Here is an 8,173-nt window from a genome sequence, read left to right on the forward strand (position 1 = left end):
AAATCAAAACAGAGGTAAGACACACCTGAATTTAGATTGGTCAAACAGCATTTGCTGTTCTGAACAAAAATTCCCTTTTTGTCCTTGTAAACCAGGTACACTTGTATTGATGCCAAATATTAGTTGTCACTAATCTGACGCAGAATTGCGGTAACAGACGAATCGTTTAATCTGCTTTGGAAAACAATTTCAGAGTCAGTCAGAATAAAATCAAATGTTTACAATTTATTGACCAGGTAAATAGAACAATAATTCAAAATCCAATTCATAGAGTGAAATCATCGATCAATCAAATATAATAACAACAATTCAGAAATCAAGGAATTTATAGAAATATTTACCTGGCAACGAGAACTACACACAGCGATCTTGTGGGAAGTCTACCTACAGACTCCTTGAACCTTTTGCCCATTTTCCTTATAAATCCAGATAATTCAATATACTTACCAAATGGTGGTGTCTGTCATTATAATTAGATTTTGTTCCCCTATTGAGGGGTTCATAACTGTGGGATCAGAATTTGTAATTTAATGGGTTCTTGATTCCTGTAGATTTACATACAGGAGGTAGTCTGTATGGAGGATCTGGGGAATTTTATAACTTCTTTTAGCTTTTCATTATGGCTTGGAGAATGAGACCAGTTTACCAGGTGCACTGAGACACTTTAAATGATACCAAACATGTATATTTACTTTTTGTACACACTTAACATTGCATAGGTTTTTAGTGAGCTTTAAGTGAGGAGGAGAAGGGAGGAGTAAGTGGAGATGACGAGATTGTAGAAATGAGGTGCGAGCTGCACTGTTTGCTGCATCTCGGATGTTGCTCTTACATATGTAAGAGAGAGTTCAAATGTTAATTCTCATGAGAGCCTTTTGTTTTCTCGAGGAGTAGCCCAGACTCGCGGGCACCCGCCTTAAAATTTTCCCCATTTTGGCACCGTGGGCCACTCACAGGGTTTCCTGCGGTGTCACTTCAGTCTTTGTAAGGTGGGCAGCTGTAAGGGGCTGAGAGCAAGTGCCATGTCGGTTGATGTCCGTATGGATCTGATGAGGCATCTGAAGTCGCAACACTGTGTCTGGTTGAGGTTAGCACATGTGTTCAGTTCATAGAGTCCATCAACGCATTTGTGGCTTGTTCAGTGGACATGTCATTCCATCATGGAGAAACATCTGCTTCTGGTTGCACCTTCCCTTTAATGATAAGACTCTTAAAAGAATTCTCTACCACCACCAGTGGCGGTCTTCTGGGCAGACCTCAATTAGGTGAAGGAGTTCTCACTGGTAATGCATATACACCTGAACAGCTTCTTAAATGACCATGTAAAGATGAAACTCTGAAGAACTTAATGTTATACTGACATGAGAAAAGGTTGAGCAATACATGATGAAAAGACAAACAATTAATTCATGTCACAAGTGCGAGTGGTAATTCAGGTCTACGTACCCTTCAAAGTCATACACCTGTGAGGTGATCCAATTGAATTACCTGATCTTTAACTACCATGCCAATGGAGCGATTAGTAGTGGAATTCGGATAAACTTGATCTGGGTGGATTAAAGGAAATTTGGCAAAAAACCCAATGCAACCAATACATTCGTTTCCAGTATACATCATAACTGTGGATAACAGTTCTGAATATTTTTATTTATTTATTTTTTTCTGAAGAGAACCATCTATGAAAGTCTAAAACCTCAATGAAATCATTCAAGACATGTCTCTGGGTCTTGTGAAGCTGAAGGTCTAAAATTACCTGTCTTGTTGCAGTGAACAAATCTTGTGAATATGATCTGCAGGCTAAGTCATGTTCGATGGTACGGGTCTGATTGAACAATGTGTGGCTGATCGTTAGAAGCACCTGCGCTTCGGATCGAACCACTTTGATAATGTTATCATTGCTATTGGTGATGTGTTGGAAACCAGTGGCCATCTGGTTTGTCAACCATGTGGAGAATTGGGATTGTTTTGTTATTTTATAGGTGTAGGCTGATGAATTAATTTATCCAAACAAGCCTGCTATACTGCTGAGCAGGTCTCGTTTTGAGCGAGCAGGTGGAATTTGGACGGAAAGTCTGTCTTTGTAATCAGAAATTAAATCATCGATTCGTGACTGTAGCCATGCATATGACTCATCATTAACATTACAATGTTTTGTATAAGCATTGTAAGTTACATGTGTCATTACTACATTTACATAATGTAATAAAGTCTTGTTGATGTTTCCTCTTATCAGTCCACCAGGAGGAATTGAGTGCAATTCTGGACACTGTATACACAGGTGGTCAAATTAAAACAATACTTAACAGTCCATGAACAGTTGTGTGGATTAGTGAAATTGTCTATGCTATGTGAACATGCTCTGACATAATACGTTCCTTCCTTTCAGTTGGTCACACAAACGTTTTTGGTTTTGGCTCGTTAGGTGTGTACAATGTGAGATTGTACATTAACTCTGTGAATATTATATGTGTTTCATTATGTGTTTCTGTATGTGTGCACCTATATGTTGCAGGTTCCAAATGTTTTACATAATAGCACAATTTTGGGTCTATGCCATTGTTGTTGTTTTTGTGTAGAGTGTACATGCTGCCAATTGTGTCGCCTGGATCTATTTTATGTTGATACCAGGCAGTTTGGTTGTGAATTTTGGTGCTTGAGTGTATCCTGAAATGTTTCCTGTAGGTGGGTGGGTGCTACCTGAACTACAGCAAATTTGTGGTGTGCAATTTGGATCCGGTATTCTCATTCAAAAACAATGAGTAGTTGCCAAGAACAACGAGTAGTTATTTTTTCCGAACTGTTTTATCAACTGAGACAATGCCGAAGAACATTGTGTTTTTTATTTTATTTTTTAAGTGTAAAGTATAGATGCTACAAATGTCCCGCTCATTACCTAAACTGAAACTATTGATTAGCAAATCTCTCATCCTGGCCGAAGCAAATGCTTTTATTGGTTCTTTAGCTGCATCGGACTGTCTATCTTGCCCATCAGCACTCCTGCCTCCCGTTACTTCGTGCTGCGATAGTCGTCATAATTTGCGCTGTTAATTTACTTGCTTCTAAATGTAAGGACATAATAGCCGCTTGAAAAAGTGATTTTGTCCCCCGCACTTTTCCAAGCTGAACCCATATTGAGTCCAAATGGTGGATTTGTATACAGTATTATTTGTGATTTATTATTTTGGGCTGATTGAGAAATCATCCAGCCAATCACAGGTAAGTTTCATGAGCCGTAGCAACCCTTACATAATAGGCCGTCAGTCAGACAGTCTTAATCAACGCGGCTCCGTTAATTTCTACAAAGTTGCTTTCAACAATGCTCATTTATCCATGTTTTTTATCGGCATTGATGTTGATCGAAATGAATAATCTTGAGATGAGGATCACACAAGCAAGAGTTATTTATCAGCATATTGTTCTTGATTGGCAGCATTACGTGAAATATTTTTCTTACTATACTTTACTAGTATCCTTAACATAGATAAGCACATTATAGTACACCAATAATACAAATAAAATGAATTCTTATGTGTACAGTACAAAATAAGGAAGTTAAAAAGTTCACCAGTTGATCTTAAATTTATAGGTCTTGCTTATTTTACATATAAATAGATCTGGAAGTGTTCTTTTAATTACTAAACTATAATAAAACCTAAAAAAAATATATAAACTTTAAATGAAACAAACTACAACTAAACTCAAATTTAAAAAAAAAATTGAAAAAGGTATTAAAATAAAAACTAATTTAAAAATGCAAAACTACAATAATCTTGCATCAAACAGACGCTTTTGCAGCGTCTCACTTTGGTTGCATTGCTATGTGTAGCGTTAAACATATTTACGAGAGCTGGATCTAGGTGCAGCGAGATAGTATTTCATAAAGTACACAAAGTTCAGATTAACACAGGAACAAAAGAAACATCCACGATGGGAGAAACATAGGAACAGAGAAAACATCTATGACAGGACTGGGTCAATGAACAGGAGGTCAATACATACATTCAACAACTGAAAATACTGAACAGAAATCAGGGCCTTAAAAAGTTAACCAGTTGATCTTAAATTTATAGGTCTTGCTTATTTTAGATGCAAATAGATCTGGAAGTGTTCTTTTAATTACTAAACTATAATAAAACCTGCAGTCCTGTGGAGCCGTAGAAGGCTCTGGAGGTGGAGCCGTGGAAGGCTCTGGAGACGGAGCCGTGGAAGGTGGTGCCGTGGAAGGCTCAGGAGACAGAGCTGTAGGAGGTGGAGCCGTGGAAGGCGGAGCTATGGAGAACTCCGGGGACGGAGCTGTGGTAGGTGGAGCCATGGAAGGCTCAGGAGGCGGAGCCGTAGAAGGTTCAGGAGACAGGACCGTGGAAGGCTCAGGAGACGGAGCCGTGGAAGGCTGTGGAGACGGAGCCGCGGAAGGCGGAGCCAGGGAGGACTTTGAGGGTGGAGCTGTGGTAGGCGGAGCCATGGAGAACTCCGGGGGCGGAGCCGTGGAAGGCGGAGCCATGGAGGACTCCAGGGGTGGAGCCGTGGCAGTGATAAGAGCAGGGAATTATGGGAAGTGTAGTCCGGGAACAGATGACAGGGGAGAAACACAGGGCAGACAACAGTGAATCGTGACACTTTGAATTGGTTTGCAAGGTCTTGCGGCCCAAATGCCATGTATTAAGGATGCCGTTTCAAATTAAAAGTAGTTTCAAACTTTTCAAACTAGTTAAAAAAAATGTGTCTTGAGATCCCTGCATTCTATTGTGCTATGCCCAGCTGTCTTTGACCGCAATTGTCCGTCATCTGTGAAAGGCTGTACTGCTTGCCCCATCTTGGCTGCTCTTGTTTGTTTGATGAGATGCATTGCCAGTAAAGCCTGTGTTCCAAAGTCTGTGCTGACTGCCACTTACTGCCCCAGATTCACAAAAACATCAAGGCGGTACTTCAAACTTGAATTGCTCTAATGGTAGAACAACAAAATTGATTATTCCTAAATGTACTTAGTGGGAGGAGACATTATTAATTGTGTTAATTTTCATACAATTCATCACACTAAATCAATAGCCCTAATTTTAACATCTGAAAAAATGACATTTTAATGCAAAAGGCAGACATACTGTTAATTATGATCTTTTCTCTCAAATTGTTATACTCATAATATAAATTGTAATAAAAAAATATGTTTAATTTAAAAAGAATGCAAAATAGAAGCATTTGTTTTGTAACAAAATGAGATAAATGCAACAATAAGTTTAGTAGTAATATATACTTATGTGCCTTTAGCCTTCTAGCTTTGACTGAGTACTACTAAATCAAAGAAATGCATGAATGATTTCTACACATTTTTCCCTTGGAGCGCTTGTTTTCAGAACACGCCATTAGCACTCCCACAACAGATGTGCTGTTGTGAATGGCATGGCTTCAGCCCAGCCCCCACAATACATTAAGGTCAGTGTTCTCCCTGCCTGTGCACTCATGATGGGCGCACTACGCGATGCTAACCATGGCACAAGACATCCTGCCTCCATTCCCTCATCTCATCTACAGCCGTGCTCATAGAAGGGTGCTTTCTTGAGGGATCTGTCTGTGCTTCCGCCCCACATAGAGGATTTGGTGTTTGATTTCTGTCTCATGCCACGAGTGAGGGGGCTTGTATTCTGCCTGCATAATCAGTGGGTTTGTCTACGAGTAGAACAGCACATCTGTTTGGGGCAGGCCAAAATAGTTGCATTCATGCATTCTTGTGACGATGGATTATGACTTCCTCCCATGCCTGAATCTGTCTTTCTTCCTAACTCCCTTACTCTTTCTCAATCCTTTATTTTCTCAAAATATCACTGTTTTGCTTTCATTTGGTTCATCACTCTGTCTTTTTCATTCTTTCATAATTTTGTGTTTCTGCAGACACTATTATATCCCTAGGGTTGATTTTTTTATGAAAGGAATAGTTCACCCATAAATAGAAATTATATGATCATTTAATCACCCTCATGTCATTCCAAATCTATTAAATTTTTTGGTCCATGGAATTCAAAAGGAGAAATTTTAAACAACTCACACCGTTATGCACATTCACATGCACAAAGTAAAATTGCATGGATTGAACAGGATCCAACTGCACCAAAGGGAACACTAATCACCCCCATGGTGACTACATAAAACAAATAATAACAGTAAAACAACATCAATAATACTAAAAAAGAGCTAAAAATCTTTATGAATTTCTAATAACAATAAAATAAATGCCCCAATTAGTTATTGAAGCGCAGGGGCTTATGGGTATTCCCATAAACTTAGTTCTGTACTCGATCATTTGAGTTATTTCACACACAAGAGTCTCTAGAGTTTACTCATACAGTGAGTGACAGTTCTGTGGATGGAAACACCTTGTTGATGAGAGATGTCAACAGAGAATGTCAAGAGTGGTTCGAACTCACAAAGTGTACGGATATCCGCTCTGTACAATTGTGGTGAGAAAAATAGCATCTCAGAATGATTTTCTAAAATGCAGGTTGGTGCTGTTTTGATGGCACGATGGGGACCTACACAATAATAGGTTGTGCAGGTGGTTTTAATGTTGTGGCTGATCATTTACATGGGTGTTAAAAGTACTTAGAAATTATACATTTATACAATTATAGATATAATTGTACTTAAGTATTAAAAAAATAAATTGACTTTCAAAAAATAAAACTTACCCTGAGAAATTACTAATGTAAAAAATGTGACAACTAGCCCTGGTCTCCCCTATATTTTGGGACATTTTCATCACTCTCTCTCTCGTTTCTTGTTTTATAGATGGCCATTTTTGAGCAGAGGTTGACACTAACAGACAACAAAAAAAGATTGTATTGAAATTCAGCACAAGAGCAGCTGAGTGAGACAGAGAGACACATACACACTTATCACTGCTGGAGCTACAACTAATTCTCAGCCACTTACTGAATGATGTTTTATAATGGTTACTTGTGTCCATTTCTGCATCATTCATACCCAAACAACAGTCAACAATTTTTTCAAGATCCTAATGTTTTGTTGTTGTTGATAATTGTGAATAAAACAACATTTAATGTATTATTTGGTGTCAGATGTTTTGTATGAGGTGCAGTTTTTGTATTGAAAACACTGTTTTGACATATTTTTGCTGATTGTCCATTCATTTGGGCAAGTGTCCTGGGCAAGTGTCCTGTGGGCAAGTGTCCTGTGCTGCAGCTGGTAGCATCAGCACAAGCATCAACTTTACTGTAATGTAATTCATCCACAAATCACACACTGAAATTCATCCTTGGGTGGAAATCTGATATAAGAAATCAAAATACAATGCATTCTTTACTTGTGGTAGCTAAGCAGTACACATTTTCATATTTTAAACTTCACTAACAAGGATGTATTGTCTTTATCACTTTGTAATGTTGCTGTATTGTTGACCATTTTTCCTGTGAAACTGTCATAAATACTTGTTATTTTCAAATAAAGCTTTTATAAGCTGTAGGTCTTAAAGGGTAAGTTTACGCTAAAATGCAAATTCTGTCATTAATAACTCACCCTCATGTTATTCCATGTGACTTTCTTTCATGGAACACAAAAAGAGATGTTTGGCAGATTTGCAGCCTTGTTAACCATTCACTTTCCTTCCCTTTTTTTTTTTTTTTAACAATGAAAGTGAATGGTGACTGAGGCAGAACATTCTGCCAAACATCTCCTTTTGTGTTCCATGGAAAAAAGAAAGTCATACAGGTTTGGAACAACTTGAGGGGGAGTAAATGATGACAGAAAATTTTAAATATTTGGGGTGAACTAGCACATTATTTGTTTTGCATTTTATGTTTTGCTTTATTTTTCTCAAAGAAAATGTAAATAAAACTTGTGTGTGTTTATATAACTTTATGCTTACTGTGTGTAATATTCTGTACTCTTATTATGTAATATTGTAAATTATAGAATGGATACTTCCGGGTCATTGATGCTGATTTGTCTATGCAAGGTTCAACAGTGCTTCAGAATAAAGCAATAAAGAGAAGCAATCCTAAATTGTGAATATAGTTGAAGCTGAATTCTGTTAGACACAGAGACACACACAGAAAAGTGACTACAGTATACACTCACTGAGCACTTTATTAGGAACTCTATTCTAATACTGGGTAGGGCGTCCCTTTGCCCTTAAAACAGCCTCAATTATTCATGGCATGGA

The 8,173-nt window shown here is 38.1% G+C and overlaps 1 pseudogene; it reads right to left on the minus strand.

The window, feature by feature from the left end:
- Positions 1 to 1,402: 1,402 nt before the first annotated feature.
- LOC127625979 (uncharacterized) lies at positions 1,403 to 2,182 on the minus strand (annotated as a pseudogene).
- Positions 2,183 to 8,173: the final 5,991 nt, after the last annotated feature.

Source organism: Xyrauchen texanus, chromosome 32 (assembly GCF_025860055.1).
Source record: "Xyrauchen texanus isolate HMW12.3.18 chromosome 32, RBS_HiC_50CHRs, whole genome shotgun sequence".
NCBI classification, from domain to species: Eukaryota; Metazoa; Chordata; class Actinopteri; order Cypriniformes; family Catostomidae; genus Xyrauchen; species Xyrauchen texanus.